Raw genomic sequence first — 19226 nt, forward strand, 5'->3', positions numbered from 1 at the left:
TGGATCCAAGTCAGAAAAAGACATTAGCAGGAAAATTGAAAAAATAATAAAGACTGTAGATTGTTAAATAGTATTGTATCAATGTAGTATAGTAGTATAGTAATTCTTCAGTGTTGGAAAATATGCTATGGTTACATATGAAGGTTAGAGAAAGCTGGGTAAAGAGTGTTCATGAAGATTCTGTACTATCTCTAAATCTCTTGTTACAGCATTTCTCTAAATCTCTTTTGTAAAATCTTGTTACAAAATAATGAGTAAGAACATAGTAAAAGCAGGGTAGAAAAGTGATACTGGAGTCTGTAATAGTAAGTAGGGAAGTTAGGGAAGTACTGAACTGTGAAGGTGACATTTTCACAAAAACCTATTTGAGATAAGGGAGTAAATCGTGTGTATTTGGAGAAGATAAATATCAGAAAAATATCAAGGAAATTTGTGCATCTGGAATGTCGTGAGAAGGAGGAGGGGAATGTTATATTGTATTCATGAATAATAGTGGGGTGCAGTATTGGGGAGCAGATATTAAGCATTGTAGGCCATAGTCATTTATTTGGCTTTTCTCTGGGAAGAATGGAAAGCATTGAAGGACTTTAAGCAGAGGAATAATATGACCAGAGCAAAGAAAGCTTGATCATAGATTTATAAATGACTACGTTACACTACTACCTATGTCTAGTAAATACACAATTGTTTGTGTCTATTTTATTTTATTTATTTATTTTTTGAGACAGAGTCTTGCTCTGCTGCCCAGGCTGGAGTGCAGTGGTATCATCTCTGCTCACTGCAACTTCTGCCTCCCAAGTTCAAGCAATTCTCCTGCCTCAGCCTCCCGAGTAGCTGAGATTACAGGCACCTGCCAACGCTGGGCTAATTTTTGTATTTTTAATAGAAAATGTGGCACATATACACCATGGAATATTATGCAGCCATAAAAAGGATGAGTTCGTGTCCTTTGTAGGGACATGGATGCAGTGGGAAACCATCATTCTCAGCAAACTATCACAAGAACAGAAAACCAAATACCGCATGTTCTCACTCATAGGTGGGAATTGAACAATGAGATCACTTGGACACAGGAAGGGGAGCATCACACACCAGGTCCTATTGTGGGGAGGGGGTAGGGAGGAGGGATAGCATTAGGAGATATACCTAATGTAAATGATGAGTTAATGGGTGCAGCACACCAACATGGCACATGTATACATATGTAACAAGCCTGCACATTGTGCACATGTACCCTAGAACTTAAAGTATAAAAAAAAAAACAAAAAAAGATCAGGGAAATGTGCAGTCCTAATTAGGGAAAAGGAGTTGGTCCAGGACATATAAACAAAAAAGAAGATGCAGGTAAGTTTAAGTTATGGCTGTGTCTTTCTTTATGGCCCGGGACATATAGTCCTCTTGAGCAAATAACGTACAATAACTCACAAACTTCCTGCTTATCATCAAACACTCCAATTCATCATCAAACACCTCGGCTGAAAGAAGAATGCCAGTTAGCTCCCTGCTACCTTGGCATTATCAAGAACCATCCTATAAAATCTCCAGCAAGCCTTCATTTCCTTGAAGTCAGTTCCTCTTTTGCTGATTCTACCCGTTGCTCTCTTGCAATGTATTTTCCTACTTTCTCTAATAAATCTGCCTTTCTTTACCTACAAAAAAAGAAAAAAAAAAAAAAAGAGATGAGGCTTCACCATATTGGCAAGGCTGGTCTCGAACTCCTGACCTCGGGTGATCTGCCCGCCTCGGCCTCCCAGAGTGCTAGGATTACAGGCGTGAGCCACCGTGCCCAGCTATTTGTGTCTATTTTAACTCTTCTGTTTCTATTCTAATTATAGACTTACTTAACTAGAGTTGATCTACAAAATGAGACAGGGAAATTTTCTCCTGCCTTGACTGTTCTAAGAGGACTAGTTTCAGACCCCACAAAATCACTTATGATTTTTCATTACTCCTTATACCAAATATACCAAGAGACTATTCTCAAAAAGACTGAATGCTGGACAGCTCCACTAAGCTGTGTGTGATTTAGGATGGTGATTGTTGTTAAGCTGAAAAAGAAGCAGCAAGAGAACTGTTTTAACAGCATATTGATACGCAAAAGAAAATACTACAGTGCTTTAATAACTGCATTGTGATTCTTACTCTTGTATATGCCTTGTTACAGATGCAGTTATAATTCCAGATGCTGCCTAAAACAATTACCATGGACTTGTTAACACATAGCTGTGTTTTAAAATTATTTTGAAAAGGCAGATTTTAAATTTATGGGTTATTTAAAATCACCATTATGAGCAGAAAAATGCACAGCTTTCTGACAAAGAACACACACAGGTGCGCACACACACATTCATACATATTTTTCCCCAGAACATTGGAGAAATAATGAAATAACAAAAGCCTGTTTCATGAAACACACATTATGTTGGCATCAATGCTTCAGTAATTCCTGATGTTTCTCCTGACAGTAACTCAGATTGTTGCAATGAAGACTGTATGTTTGATTATTTGGATACCTGTCATGCATAACTACAGGGCGGCTGTAAAAAACAGGATTAATCAAAGTAGGATTATAATTTTCTGCAACACCTGTTTCGACCAGCTGCCTCTGATTGTAGATTCTATTCCTCTAGTCCTCCCAAATTACACAATAAAGCAATTTAGAAATCAGTGGAGAGTCTAGTGTCATTGTGCCAGAATGGAAGTCAAACATTAGAGCAGAGGAACCTTTGAGCTACCTGATTTAATTTGTTCAGATTATTCCAGAAAGAGTGGAGCAAGTAAATAACATAATACATTGGGAAATCCTCAAAAAGTTTTTATGTTTAAGATTGGATACCATTTGCTTTGTTCTTATGTGTTTTCTTAAACTTCACACTGAGCACATACTAACAGGAGGAAGAGAAGTTCATTTTGAAGCTATATATTATTGATCAGAAACTAAAATTATACCTTAGCATTCTAATAATGTATCTAAAATAACATGAAGATTTCTTTCTAAAATATTTTATTACTTTATCAATTTATTTTATTTACAATGTATTAAGCAAAATGTAAACAAGTTAAACTTTAACTAAAACAAGTGATGGCAAGCATGTTATAAGAGGAGTCAATATTATGTTTATAAATAGGCATAAACAACCTTGGAAAAGAATTTACAGAGTTTTAAATCCTGTCATGGTCCTGAAATGTATTCTCATTATAACAACAGAGGGGAATGTGTTTTTCAAGTTACTGTTGGGTCTAAATGTACCATTAACTGACTGCAGCCTCCTTGAAATATAAAGGATTTTCAGAATATTAAACCGTTATTAAATGACTTTGGAAATACAGCATTTATGGTTGTTTCATGAGTTAAATTTGGATTAAAAGCAGTCTTAGTACAAATAATTTTATAATAAATAAAATTATAATTCACATTATGTTTATAATAAGTATTACCACATAGCATATTTAAGCTCCCTTATGCCTTAAAGGTAGGAACTATAAACATTAAAATATGTAACTATTATTGCATTTTCTCATGATGACATATAAATTACTAAGTGGGTAGTTTTCTCTATGATACTCATGTCTTAAGAATGTGTCAGGTATACAAATGAAGGGTTGGTTAAATGAAGTTGATTTTTTACAAATATAGTGAAAATAGCATCAATTAAATGCAATCTTACCTAAGCTAACTGTACTCACTTGTCAAGTAATATAAATTATGTCATATAAATGAAGTGTGCAGAACAAGTTTAATGTTGCTTGGGAAACAATAGTTTAGAAGGTATATTAAATACTCAAAAACATATATACCTAGAAATTTCAGAAGAGAACAATAAACGAAGTAAAGTAGTTAATAAGATTCCTTATAGAGGGAGCACATCAGTTGTTTTAGATGAAACACACTAAAATGGATGCATTTTTTCCACAAGGAGTATTAGTTTGACCCATGACATGTGACACAAGTGAGGGTTCAATGTCACAAATAAAGCATATGAAAACATATTGAAGTTTTCTGTTGCATGTATGAGATCTATGATATATTAAATATTAGTTGTGTTCTGTATACATTTCTATATTAAAAGAGAGATATGAATGTACATGAATATGGCAGAAGTGATATTCATGTGTTTCATTTTTAAAATTTTACACAAATACATTTTATATTCTTTTAAATCTCATAGTGCTAAAATGTCCATCTTTAATTTATCTTGTTTTCTGGTTTCTTTGAGCTTCATACAAATATTCTCAAGTGCACAAACCTATTGTTCTTCTGTTTATATTCTTTCCTGTACCTTGAAATATTAACTAATGTAATTCAGGCTATTTTAATACAATAAAAATGCTAATTGTTTAGTTAACAAAAACCATGATTAACAAAGACATACATATATTTTACCCCTGGGCTAAGAAAATTTTACTTCAGCTAATTAGATGCTTTCTATGATAAAACTATCCCTTCTTTTTGTTTATTAACCTCAAAGAATGCAAATGAAGAGTTGTTAGCATAAATGCATTTAGAATTCTTAGTTGCTTCTTGTAATCATGATTTCTGTGAACTATGAATTCAGTTAGCTGTGTATTAAAAACACAGGGTTGCTGTTGAAACTGTAATTTAGAACAAAGTTCAGAAAACTCAATTTTCAGCTCTGTTGTATTTTTTAAAATTGAATTAATGACATAATTTTAATTGTATTAATTTTCTAGTTCACTTGTAAGATGAACAATTTAAGCTTTATTGTATAGTTCTAATTTATGAAAACCTTTGTGAAGTAATTTTAAATAGCAGTATAAGAGACTATAACTGAAACTAACTGTCTTCAACTGGGAATCAGTAATATAATATGTGTGGACCTGTTTAGACGGCATATATTTAGCCTACTTTGTAATTATACAATTGTCCTAGGAAATGTCATTGAGTACACTGAAAATCCAATCATGCTTACTAATATGACTTTAAACTTCTAAATTTGGCCCTAGTGGACCATTAAAGCTACCTATCAAACCAATTTTTCCTTTGTTTATTGATTCTTTAATTTTTCTAAATGACAGCCCCTCTTTCCTCAAACCTCCAATATTTTCCAATTCCCATTCACACTTGATGACTCTAATTCTTATTATATAACAATATATCAAATAAAACAGTTCCCACTGCTATATTCACCTTTTATATGTATCTCTACTCATATATCCTATCTGATGTTTTGAATCAATTGTCTTTGCTCCTAGCCTAGGCCAGTATCTTTACTTATGCAAACTCCTCCCCTCTTACGTATTCCTGTTAATTGTTCCACTTCTCAGTATTCAATTGTTATTTCCCCCCATGCTAATGAATGATTCTATTTTGAAAAACAAAAATATTTCTTTCATATTTAAAAACAACAGAAATGTCTCCAGTAATTTAGTAATCCTCCAGCAATAATCCTATTGCACTCAGTTGTTTTTTCTTCCCTTATAGCAAAACAAATTTGAAAAAATTGCTCATAAACCATACTTCCAATTCACCTCTCTTGTACTCTTAACTCTAATCAGGCTTATGTTCCACAACTGTTCTTAATAAGATAACCAATGACTTTTACATTGCTAAATTCATGGCCAACTTTTGGTCTTTATCTTTCTTAACTTAGTGGTAACATTTGACAAAGTGAATCCTAATCTCATTCCAGAAACAAATATTCACCTAGATCCCAGGAGAATTGCCAGGATTAAGAACTCCCTTTATGAATGCTCCTTTTCACTTTCCCTTAGTGGTTGTTATTAGTCTGTTCTCACACTGCTGATAAAGACACATGCAACACTTGGAAAGTTACAAAAGAAAGAGGTTCAATGGACTGTCAGTTCCACATGGCTGGGAAAGCCTCACAATCATGGCAGAAGGTGAAAGGCACATCCCACATGGTAGCAGACAAAAGAAGAGAACTTGTGCAGGGAAACTCCCCTTTGAAAACCATCAGATATCATGACACTTATTCACTATCATGAGAACAGGATGGGAAAGACCTGCCCCCATAATTCAATTACCTCTCACCAGGTCCCTCCCCCAACATGTGGGAATTGTGGGAGCTATAATTCAAGATAAGATTTGTGTGGGAACACAGAGCAAACCAGATCATTCTGACCCTGGCCCCTCTCAAATCTCATGGTCTCACATTTCAAAACCAATCATGCCTTCCAAACAATCCCCCAAAGTCTTAACTTATTTCAGAATTACCTCAAAATTCCATAGTCCAAAGTCTTATCCAAGACAAGGCAAGTACCTTCCACCTATCAGCTTATAAAATCAAAAGCAAATTAGTTACTTCCTAGATACAATGTGGGTACAGGCATTGGGATAAATACACCCATTCTAAATGGGAGAAACTGGCCAAAACGAAGGGGCTAAAGGCCCCATGAGAGTCTGAAATCCAGCAGGGCAGTCAAATCTTCAAGTTCCAAAATAATCTCCTTTGACTACATACTTCACATCTGAGTCACATTGATGAAAGAGGTGGGATCCCATGGGCTTGTGTGGCTCCACCTCTTTGGCTTTGCAGGGTATGACCCACCTCCTGCTATTTTCATGGGCTGGCATTGAGTGTCTGCAGCTTTTCCAGGCCCACAGTGCAAACTGTAGGTGGACCTACCATTCTGGGGTCTGGAGGATGGTGGCCCTCTTCTCACAGCTCCACTAGGTAGTTCCTCAGTAGGGACTCTGTATCAGGGCTCTGACCCCACATATCCCTTCCACACCACCCTAGTAGAGGTTCTCCATGAGAGCCCCGCCCTTGCAGCAAACTTTTGCCTGGGCATCCAGCCATTTCCATACATCTTCTGAAATTTAGGCTGAGATTCCCAAACCTAAATTCTTGACTTGTGTGCACCTTCAGGCTCAACACTACAAAGAAACTGCCAAGACTTTGCACCTCTGAAGCAACAAACCAAGTGGTAACTTAGCTCCTTTTAACTATGGCTAGAGTGGCTGGGATTCAGGGCAGCAAGTCCCTAGTCTGCACAGAGCAGGGGGGCCCTGGGCCCAGCCCACTAAACCATTATTTCCTCCTAGACCTCTGGCCTGTGATGGCAGGGGCTGCTGTGAAGACCTCTGACATGCCTCAGAGACATTCTCCCTATTTTCTTGGGGATTAACATTTGGCTTCTCATTTCTTATGCAAATTTCTGCAGCAGGCTTGAATTTCTCCTCAGAAAAGGTTTTTGCTTTTTTTTTTTTTTTTTTCTATCACATCCTCAGGCTGAAAATTTTCTGAACTTTTATGCTATGTTTTCCTTTTAAAACTGAATGTTTTTAATAGCATCCAAGTCACCCCTTGAGTGATTTGCTGCTTAGAAATTTATTTCACCAGATAGCCTAAATCATCTCCCTCAAGTTCAAAGTTAGAAAATGCTGCCAATCTGTTTGCTAAAACATAGCAAGTGTCACCTTTACTCTAGTTGCTAATAAGTTCCTCATCTTCCTTTGAGACCACCTCAGACTGGATTTCATTGTCCATATAATTATCAGCATTTTGATGAAAGTCACTCAGCAAGTCTCCAGGATGTTCCAAACTTTCCCATATTTTCCTGTCTTTTTCTGAGCTCTCCAAACTATTCTAACCTCTGCCTGTTACCCAGTTCCAAAGTTGAACTTCCACATTTTTGGGTATCTGTTTAACAGCGCCCCACTCGACTGGTACCAACTTACTATATTAGTCCATTCTCATGCTGCTTAAAAAGACCTACCCAAGCATGGGCAATTTACAAAAGAAAGAGATTTAATGGACTCACAGCTCCACATTACTGGGGAGGCCTCACAATCATGGGACACGGTGAAAGGCACATCTCACATGTCGACAGACAAGAGAAGAGAACCTGTGCAGGGAAACTCCCCTTTATAAAACCATCAGATCTCATGAGACTTAGTCACTATCATGAGAACAGCACAAGAAAGACCTGTCCCCATGATTCAATTACCTCCTTTCAGGTCCCTTCCACAACACGTGGGAATTGTGGACGCTGCATTTCAAGGTGAGATTTAAGTGAGGACACAGCCATACCATATCAGTGGTTCTTACTGAACTTAACAATGTCTAAATATTGGTGTGACCCATGCAATCAGTATTTGAATCTCTTCTTTCAAACTACTCTAACTTTGTTCGTAATCTCATCTATATTATGATGTAAATACCACCTACATTCTAATGGATATTACATCTTTATTTTTAACCTTGACTTTGCCCCTATGCTCTAAACCTTCATTTTCAACCACTAACTTGACATCTCTGGAAATAAAATAAATATTAAAACTTTATATGCTAAACTAAACTACTAAAATATTGATATACAGAAGCACCCCCCAATTTTTTCTCCTTAAAATTTCCCAATTACAATACAGTCATCCTTTGTTATCCCTGGAAGACTGGTTCTGATACTCCCTGTGGACATAAAAATCCACAGATGCTCAAGTCCCTTAAGTAAAACAGCACAGTATTTGCATATAAGCTGTGCACATCCTCTTGTATACTTTAAATCATCTCTAACTCATTTATATTATGTAATACAAATCCTATATATCATTTTATTTGAGTGGATTCAATATAGTGCTGAGTGTACAGCAAATTCAAAATTTGATTTTGGAATTTTGTGGAATTCTTTTTTCTCAAATACTTTTGAAACACGGTTGAATCCATGGATGTAGAAGAGACTCATGGATACAGAAAGCTGACTTTGTATGAAAACTCTATTCTTGCTGAGTTTTATACACAAATCTGGGATTATCCTTTGTCCTTCTCTTATACTGAACATTCGTTCACCATCAAAACCTTTAAAGATATCAGAATATAATCGTTTCTCTAGAAGCTCACTGTCATCACCTTTATGTCAACAGGCAATACATATTTGCTTGAATTATTGCAACAGTCTATTAACTGGTATCCTTTATTCCCACTTTTACCATTAAGATGAAAGTATTCATAGTGATTATTTTTAAACACAACTTATATCAGTCACTTTTATACTCAAAACCCTTTGGTGACAGGCAGGGATTTGGTCTGATGTAGTGAAATGTTTGGCAAATATTTTTCCTATGTAACTATAAAACTGAACCAAATAATAATGGTGAAAAGTAACAATTTTAGGCCTCTGGGAATAGATCAAAGAAAATATTGAGAAGTATTTATCTATTAAATACTTCTGATCTACAGGTAATAATAATAAATGTCTGTGGCTTTATTACCTGGTGCTGCACCCATCATCCCTAGTTTGGTAGGATTGTAGTTCTACTAGAGACATGCTGAAAGAACCAGCAGCTTTAACACAAGAAAGAGCACAGTCAATTTGTAGGAAAAAGAAAAAAACTACAAAAAGTGCATTTCTGGTGGCATTTTCAGTAAAAGTAGCAATTTTATTTGTAAAAAGAAAGAAGACCAGAGTCTATGCTAGTTAAAGTTACATTACCATTTGCATTAGGCAATGGCCCATCAGACTAGAAACATTTAATAGAAAAATCTTGGAAATACAGCAGCTTCACAGACAATGATAGGCCTCTACATATACATGGTTGGCTTCTGTATACATGTGTAGGGAAGACTGGACATGCCAGAATCTCTTCCTCAGCATCTGGCTCATGATAAGATTTCAGGTTTCTTGATGGAATCCAAATTGCCTGTTGATTTTGGCCTGGAGAAACACAAGCATAACCTCTACCCCAAGTTATTATTTTACCTATTTCCTAACTTTTTGTTATCAGATCTCTCCACCAAATCAGTTGTTCTGCTTCTGTCTTTGCAGCTGGTTTCTGTAGATGCTGCTCAGCTGCTGATAACATCTGGCCTTTGGGTAGGCTCAAAATATTTAAAGTTAATAATGCTAGATTAAATTGTGTATGGGCTGTCCCATAATCTGTTTCTCCCCCTTTTTTGTTTTTATTATCAGTTGTTCATCTGTATAAAATCATAACTAAGCATCTTTAATTAACTTTGTGGAATGAACCACATATGAAGATTCAGAAATCACATTAATAGGCATATCAAAAGCAGTCAATACCTCAATTACAGCTACAAGGTCCATTTTTTGAGCTGAAGTAAAGGGCACCTGAAAAACTTAATCTTTTGATCCAGAATAAGAAGCTTTACCATTACTAGACCCATCTGTAAAACAATGAAAATGCTTATCAGACTGCAGGTTGTTTACCACAGGAATTGAAAATGCAAACAGTTCACAGTCTTGCTCAGCTAAGAGGATAGTAAAGAAACAGTCTTTTAAATCTATGACTATTAAAGGCCAATTTTTTTTTGAATTATAGCAGGAGAAGGCAATCCTGGCTGTAATGCTCCCATAGGTTGTATAACTGAACTGATGGCTCTTAAGTCAATTAACATTCTCCATTTACCTGATTTTGTCCTAATTCCAAAAACTGGAGAATTCCAAGGGGAAAATGTTGGAGCTATGTGCCCATTTTCTAATTGTTCAGTAACTAATTTCTCTAAAGCCTCCAGTTTCTCTTAACTTAGGGGCCATTGTTCTATCCAAATTGGCTTATCTGTTAATCATTTTAAAGCTATAGGTTCTGGAGGCTTAACAATGGCCACCATCAAAAATGATATCCTAAACCTTGGTGGGAACTTCGTCTTTCCATTTGAAGAGGTTGTTTCAAACCTTGCAAATTTTTTTCTAGTCCCATACCAGGGACATATCACATTTCATGCATTGTATGTTGACTTTGAGGGCTATATAATTTTTCTGGAATTAGAACTTGTGCTCCCGATTATTGTAATAAATGTCTCCCCCATAAATTTATAGGTACAGAAATTATAATTGGTTGAATAGTCCCAGGTTGTCCATCAGGCCCTTCACAATGCAAAATATAACTACTTTGATATACTTCAGGGGCTTTACCAACTCCAACTATGTTAAATCGAGTGGGTTGAATTGGCCACGTGGATGGCCAGTGCTGTAGAGAAATGATTGAAATGTGTGCTCCTGTATCTACCAAACCTTTAAATTTCTTTCCCTGAATAGTTATTTCACAGGTAGGACGTTTATCAGTAATTTGATTTACCCAGTAAGCTGCTTTGCCTTGTTTATTTGTGCTTCCAAATCATCCTGTTCGTTTAATTTTATTTTTTCCCATTTCTACATATGGCACAATCAGGAGCTGTACTATACGCTCTCCTGGCTCTGCTTTCCAGGGAACAGAAGTAGATATAACACTTTGAATTTCCCCATTGTAATCTGAATCATTGACTCCTGTATGTATTTGTACCCCTTTTAAACTTAAACTAGACCTTCCTAAAAGTAATCATATTGACTCCTGTTGGGACCTTTTGTGGGGGTTCCCCAGGCAGAAGGCTCACAGCTTTTGTGCAGCATAAATCTACTGTGACACTACCAGCTATAGCAGGGGACAGACATTGTACAGGGGTGAGGGAATGGCCTGAGCTGGAAATGCCCTGATTTAGAACAGGGCCTGGGACGGGCCCCTCAAGGCATTTCCTGAAACTGGGCTCCCTTCTTTATCAAACTTAGAGTGACACTGATTAGCCCAATGTTTTCCTTTTTTACATTTTGGACATATATCAGGCTCAACAGTTTTCTTTTTTCCCCTATCTGGTGGCCTGACGCACTGATTATTTCTACATTCTTTCTTAGTACGAATAGCTTGTTTAAATTCTTTGAGTAATTTACAAGGAAAAGGCTCAAAACATTTCCCTGTTGATCTGGGGGTTGTATTCTAACAGGGAACTGCCAAGCCTGTAAATCACCCTCTCTTCTAGTTTGCTGAATTCATGCCTGAATAGAACTGAGAGTGGTTGCTTGAGGCGATGCTTGAACAGTCACTGGGGCAACTACTTTTCTCCCAGTGTCCTCTGGAAAAGAAAGATCTGGAGGGTCTTTTTCTTTAAAATAATAATGAGGGGGTGTGGAAGGTAGGGATGAACCTCTCCCTCCTTTGCCACTTTAGCTTTAGCTGGCAAATAAACTTGCTCTTTAACCTCTTCTGTTACTTTGTCATACTCTCCTTCCTCCTCATCATCAGTGTGAAAAAGTTCCAAGGTGGAATGAACCACAGCCCACACTTGTCCCATTGTTACCTTGACGTTTCCAAGCTCCCCTTCTTACTCACCACGGAGATTGCTTTAAGAGTACTCGGGTATCCTCCAGCTAGTTCCACATTCTCCAACCATCACTCCAGTGATTCTTTGACCTGGGTTCGAGTCCCCATGATGGACGCCACTTGTCGAGACCAGCTCGGTCGGGGAGACCCTAACCCAGTGGTGCTAGAGAAATTAAAGACACACACACACAGAAATATAGAGGTGTAAAGTGGGAAATCAGGGGTCTCACAGCCTTCAGAGCTGAGTGCCATGAAGAGATTTACCCACGTATTTATTAACAGCAAGCCAGTCAGTAGCATTGTTTCTATAGAAATTCGATTAACTAAATGTATCCCTTATGGGAAACAAAGGGATGGACCAAAATAAAAGGGTGGGTCTGGCTAGTTATCTGCAGCAGGAACATGCCCTTAAGGCACAGATTGTTCATGCTATTGTTTGTGGTTTAAGAACACCTTTAAGTGCGTTTCTGCCCTGGGAGGGCTAGGTGTTCCTTGCCCTCATTCCAGTAAACCCACAACCTTCCAGCGTGGGTGTTATGGCCGTCATGAACATGTCACAGGGCTGCAGAGATTTTTTTTATGGCCAGTTATGGGGCCAGTTTATGGCCAGATTTTTGGGGGCCTGTTCCCAACAATCAATCAATCAATCAATTCATTCTTGGAGGAAAAACCAGACTACCATTATATATTTCCAGAAGGTTAGTATTGGGCTTATTAGTCAACTATGACATCAAAACAATGATTGTTACAGTAGTGAACTTGTAATTTGTAACTATTTTAAAGTAAATGTACCAGCTTTTTAAAATGGTTTTTCCAGAAATTTCACATCTGAATGAATATCAGTGTTTAAAAAGTAGTTGCCTTCCAAAACTATGCACAGAATCCAACAATTATCTTTTTTTCATAAGTTTTTGAACTGTATTTCTTTGCATTAAAGAAACATGTTCTCTAGATTTGAATGTTTTAAAGCATTGTCAGGATAAGTCACATATTGTGTAAATACTCAAAGTCATTATAAACAAAGCTAACTAATAAAGTGGGTGATCATTTTAGGAGATTTCTTGCAAAAATTAGAAAAATTAAAATAATAATGCTGATTTTCCAAGCCCCATGTAAATAAAAGTTCATTCTATTCATAATTAAGCCATACATATAGTCAAAATACATGAGAAAATATGGCATCTCCCTAAAATAATTCAAATTTTAATTTATTATCCATTGTCATGGCAGAGAACCCTAAATAATTAAAGTATATTTATGTTAATGTAAATTTCCAGCTTCCATGTTCAGTAAATTTTGACCAGCATTCTGATTTAAAGTATCTCTTGGTGGTAACAAGTAGGAGCATCTTATTAACCTTTTGGAACTCATTAATGAGATAACATAATTAAGTTGTGTTTTAATAATTAAGTATATGTTTTCCTGGTGGTTTAACAAACAACCCTTTTAAAAGGTGAAATGCTATATCCCTATTATACAAATACGTTATTTTCTTTGCCCTACTCTTCCTGAGGTAAGAAATGATGTTGATCATAAAATAGATATACTTAAAAGGAGATGGTTGTGAGGTTGATTGTTCCTTCTCCTTTTCAGCTGTGTGATTCTGGTATGTGACTTAACTTTCTCTAAATCTCAGTTTCTTTGTAAAACAAGGATAAGAAGACTCTATTACTTGTTTGGAAGATTAAAGTATAGAATACACTTAAAGTTCTTAAAATACTGCCTGTTTTTAATTTTGTCTTTATTATGTAGGAAAAGCAGGACAGTAAATATTATAGACTCCACAAATTTTGGACTACATAATCTAATCACAAATATGCTGATATTTATATTTAAAATTTTCTTTCTTCCAAAATTTCAATAGAATTAAATTTAAATGACTGCCAATATTTTTTTTCTGGTGACATAAATTTAATTTGGAAATATGAGTGAATATTTAATGTGGAAGTAATACATGCAATTTTTTAAATTGAAATAAGGGCAAAATATATAGATTTTGTTTGGCTGATACATAATATTTCTAAAGACTTTCTTTGAAGTTTACTTTTTTGGATTAAACTATCAAAAACAAAATTGGACTTTTGAAGAAATTATAAAAACAATATAGTATTATTTAAATAGCCATAGACTAAGAAACCACTTGACTTAGACTCTTATTTTAGTTATTCTCTTATTTGTGCAACTTTGGACAAGTTATAAAATATCCTGGGATTCAGCTTTCTTATTTGCAAAATAGAGTAATTTCTAAGGACTGTCACATCTAACATGAATAGTCATTAGAAGCATGGGTTTTGGATTAAGAGACTTTGTGTTCTAGACACATTACTAATTTAGGTAACTTTGGGCAATTGACTTAACGTATTTCTCTAAGCCTTTATTTGTGAAATATAATTAATAATGGTATCTATTTCATAGGGTTACAGGATTAAAAGGGATAATATATGTGAAGCATTTAAAATAGTTTGTGGAACTGAAGCAATGTTTAAAAGTATTCATTAAGATGATGACTATACACTGATTTTATCATCAGTGACCTTTACCTAAATTCTTTCTGTCAAGCATATTAGATCAATAAAACCAAAAACACTAGTTGATATGGTTTGGCCGTGTCCCCAACCAAATCTCATCTTGAATTATATTCCCATAATTTCCACATGTTGAGGGTGGGACATGGTGGGAGATAATTTTAATCATGGGGGCAGTTTCCCCATACTGCTCTTCTGGTAGTGAATACGTCTCTCTATACCTGATGGTTTTATCAGGGGTTTCTGCTTTTACACCTTCCTATTTTCTCTTTCTGCTGCCATGTAAGAAGTGCCTTTCACCTCTTGCCATGATTCAAAGGCCTCCCCAGCCATGTGGAACTGTACGTTCAATTAAACCTCTTTTTCTTACCAGTCGTGGATATGTCTTTATTAGCAGCATGAAAACTAATACAGTAAATTGGTACCAGCAGATTGGGGTTTTGCTGAAAAGATAAACAAAAATGTGGAAGCAAGTTTGGAACTGGGAAACCAACAGTTTGGAACAGTTTGGAAGGCTCAGAAGAAGACAGGAAAATGTGGGACAGTTCAGAACTTCCTAAAGACTTGCTGAACGGCTTTGACAAAAATACTGATAATGATATAGACAATGAAATCCAGGCTGAGGAGATCTCAGATGAAGATGAGGAACTTGTGAAATGGAGCAAAGGTGACTCTTGATATATTTTAGCAAAGAGTCTGGCAGCATTTTGCCACTGCCCTAGAGATTTGTGGATCTTTGAACTTGAGAGAGATGATTTAGGGTATCTGGCAGAGGAAATTTCTAAGCAGCAAAGCAGTCAAAAAGGTGACTTGGGTACTGTTAAAGTTATTCAGTTTTAACAGGAAAACAGGGCATAATCAGACAATTTGAGGCCTGACAATGTGATAGAAAAGAAAATCCCATTTTCTGAGGAGAAATTCAAGCCAGCTGCAGTAATTTGCATTAGTAAGAGGAAATGAATGTTAATCTTCAAGACAATGGCGAAAGTGTCTCCAGCGTATGTCAGAGGACTTCACAGAAGTCCCTCCCATTAGTCACAGGCCTGTAGGCCTAGAAAAAAAAATAGCTTCCTGGGCTGGGCCCAGGGTCTTGTGCTGTATGCAGCCTGAGGACTTAGTGCCCTATGTCCCAGCTGCTTCAGCCATGGCTGAAAGGGGCCAACATAGAGCTGGGGCCATGGCTTCAGAGGATGTAAGCCCTAAGCCTTGGCAGCTTCCACGTGGTATTGAGATTGCAGGTGCACAGAATTCAAAAATTGGGGTTTGGAAACCTCTTTCTAAATTTCAGAAGATGTATGGAAACGCCTGGATGCCCAAGTAGAAGTTTGCTGCAGGGGCAGGGCTCTCATGGAGAAATTCTGCTAGGCTAGTGCAGAAGGGAAATGTGGGAGCAGAGCCCCCACACAGAGTCCCTACTGGGCCACCACCTAGTGGAGCTGTGAGAAGAGGGCCACCATCGTCCTGATCCCAGAATTGTAGATCCACCTACAGCTTGCACTGTGCACCTGGAAAACCCACAGACACTCAATGGCAGCCCATGAAAGTAGCCAGGAGGGAGGCTGTACCCTGCAAAGCCACAGGGGCAGAGCTGCCCAAGATCATAGTGCCTCACCTCTTGCATCAGCATGACCTGGATGTGAGATCTGGAGTCAAACAAAGGAGATCATTTTAGAGCTTTAAAATTTGACTGCCCCGCTAGATTTTGGATTTGCATGGGTCCTGTAACCGCTTTGTTTTAGCCCATTTCTCCCATTTGGAACAGCTGTATTTACCCAATGCCTGTACCCTCATTGTATATAGGAAGTAACTAGCTTGCTTTTGATTTTACAGGCTCATAGATGGAAGGAACTTGTCTTGCCTCAGATGATACTTTGAAATGTGGACTTTTGGGTAAATACTGAAATGAGTTAAGATTTTGGGGACTCTTGGTAAGGCATGACTGGTTTTGAAATGTAAGGACATGAGATTTGGAGGGGTCAGGGGCAGAATGACATTGTTTGGCTATGTCCCCACCCAAACCTCATGTTGTGGGAGGGACTCAGTGGGAGATAGTTTGAATCATGGGAGCAATTTCCTCCCTACTGCTCCTGTGGTAGTGAATAAGATGAGATCTGATGGTTTTATCATGGTGCTGCTTTTGTATCTTTCTCATTTTCTCTTGCGGCTGCCATGTTAAGAAGTTCCCCTCCATGATTCTGAGGCCTTCCCAGCCATGTGATACTGTAAGCCCAGTTAAACCACTTTTTGTCCCCAGTCTTTATCAGCAGTGTGAAAATGGACTAATACATTCATTCTTTCAGATAGTCAAGATGCAGATGAAGTTGACAAGTTACCTATATGGTAGAATATATTGGGTAATTATAATACTGTGTGTAAATATTATGTTGAATGTATATTGCTGTGTTCATCTTTCTATGTACAATAATGAAATTGTCCACAAGAAATTCAGGAAGAAAACATATTTCTGAAAATGTATAATAATTTCATTCAAAGTTTTCTAAAAATTTAATATGCTTTTTCATTTTAACTACATTGATTATTATTTCATGCCTATAGCTACATGTTGACCCTCTTGCTTTGCTTAAGACATGTAAACTACTCTCATTTGTCATTCACAGACCTGAGAAACATCAAAAACAATGTAACTTTAGAGATTTACCATGGTTCAATGGACATAATGTATGTAACTTTAGAGATTTACCATGGTTCAATAGACTTGTTTATATATAAGCTTATACATATACATTTGCATAAGTATATCTATTACTTACCACTGTATCTACTATTTTTATGTACTAAATATAACAGAATCTTTTCAGCTTAACAGGTGCAAATTATGAGATTCACTATTCTCAATAAAAACAATGATAATCAGATTTTAGAAGTTTGAGTCAAGATTTGATTTGGTTATACATTAGATGAGTATCACCTTTATTATTATTCCTATTTATTTTGTGCATAGTTCAAAGTAACTTCTGGGAATCAAGCTTTCTTTATTTTCTATCCTCACTTTGCAAATTAATATAAGGTTAATAAAGATGTTCACAAAATCCAAGTTCTAATTATGTAGTTATCATCCCCGCTGATTTCCTTGGGGGCAACCAAGCTAACTATTTTCTTTCTTTGTTTTTTGATTAAATACCATTATAGTTTTTCTAAACTCCAAATTGTAATTTTAACATCTAGCACTTTATTTGTTCTTTCAAATGATTGGGAAGTTTTGTTTAGAGTTTAATGATTATTGTTTTAAGATAATCTCAATATTTTAGTTAGAAGCATAATGCTGTATGAATCTTAGAATAATCTATAACCTATAAGATGTTAACATTTTAATGTAAAGAAAGACTGAACACTGATTTGTGTGTGTGTGTGTGGAAAGTCTCCATAAAGAAAAAATTACTTTGATTTGCAAGCAATATTTTTGTTATTACCTTTCCAAAATAATATAAATGGTTTTTAACTAAGAGTACTAGTCAAGATTATATTGATTAAAATGAATAATTCAAGCTATGACTTTCAGAGCAAATTCTTTCTTCTAATATATAAATATATTCATTTATTCTTTCACCAAAAAAATACCAAACTCCAATTGTAAAAAGAAACTTATGCTCAAAGCAATAAATATATTTTGGTATCAATAAGCATTATATTTAAAAGGAACTATATTTTCTGTAATATTGCAATAAATAATTTAATTGCAAATTTAATCTCTGACTTTTCTAAAATGTTCAAAATTAACTTTCATGATTAAAAATCGAGATATTATTTTATAATACTATAATGTCATTGTATTAGTCCATTTTCACAGTGCTCTAAAGAAATACCCAAAATTGGATAATTTATAAAGGAAACAGGTTTAATTGACTCACAGTTCCGCATGACTGAGGAGACCTCAGAAAACCTACAATCACGGTGGAAAAGGAAGTAAGTACTTCTTACATGGTGGCAGTTGAGAGAGAGCATGTGTCAATGCAAGAAAAACTACCGTTTATAAAACCATCAGATCTCATGAGAATTCACTCACTATCATGAGAACAGCATGGGGGAAATGACCCCCATATTTCAATTACTTCCCTCCCTCCACGTGTGGGGATTACAGGTCCCCCCCCTCAACACATGGAGATTATAATTTGGGTGGGGACACAGAGTCAAGCCATTTCAGCCATGTTTGGAGCTCTTATTCTTATAACTAGGATATGTCTCTTACTGTGTACTACAAACAATATGAATTAGAAGTTTGAAAATCATGTTATTAGTTCCTATATCCTGACTGTGTAACAAATTCATACCAAAATTTTAAGAATTTTTGTCAAAATGTTGGTTGAAAATATAAATAAAGGAATTTGAAGATATCGTTATAAATAAAGTTATAATTAGATATTTACATAAATAATCCTTTTTTGGGAGTTAAATGTTTTCCCTCTATCAACTTCTGTTTCTTTTATTAAACGCTTCAAAAGATTACTGGTCATGTGTTTTGGTTCATGCCTGTAATGCTAGTGTTTGGAGGCCTAGACGGTGGGTCACTTGATGTCAAGAGTTCAAGACCAGCCTCGCAAACATGACAAAACCCTTTTCTACAAAACACAGCCTGGCGTGGTGGTGCATCCTATAAACCCACCTACTGG

At 36.2% G+C, this 19226-nt stretch overlaps 1 long non-coding RNA gene across 2 annotated transcripts in view; it reads left to right on the forward strand.

Moving 5' to 3' along the window:
• The window catches only part of LOC105477903 (uncharacterized), a 185569-nt gene that overhangs the window by 17984 nt on the left and 148359 nt on the right, over positions 1-19226 (forward strand). The window contains exon 1 of one of the 2 annotated variants that reach the window (XR_011625379.1): positions 9652-9795. The exons of the other annotated variant lie outside the window; for it this stretch is intronic. This is a non-coding gene — a long non-coding RNA (uncharacterized lncRNA). Of the gene's footprint in view, positions 1-9651; positions 9796-19226 lie in introns of those variants that run through there. 2 annotated transcript variants of the gene reach the window in all.

Source organism: Macaca nemestrina, chromosome 7 (genome assembly GCF_043159975.1).
Source record: "Macaca nemestrina isolate mMacNem1 chromosome 7, mMacNem.hap1, whole genome shotgun sequence".
Lineage (NCBI taxonomy): Eukaryota > Metazoa > Chordata > Mammalia > Primates > Cercopithecidae > Macaca > Macaca nemestrina.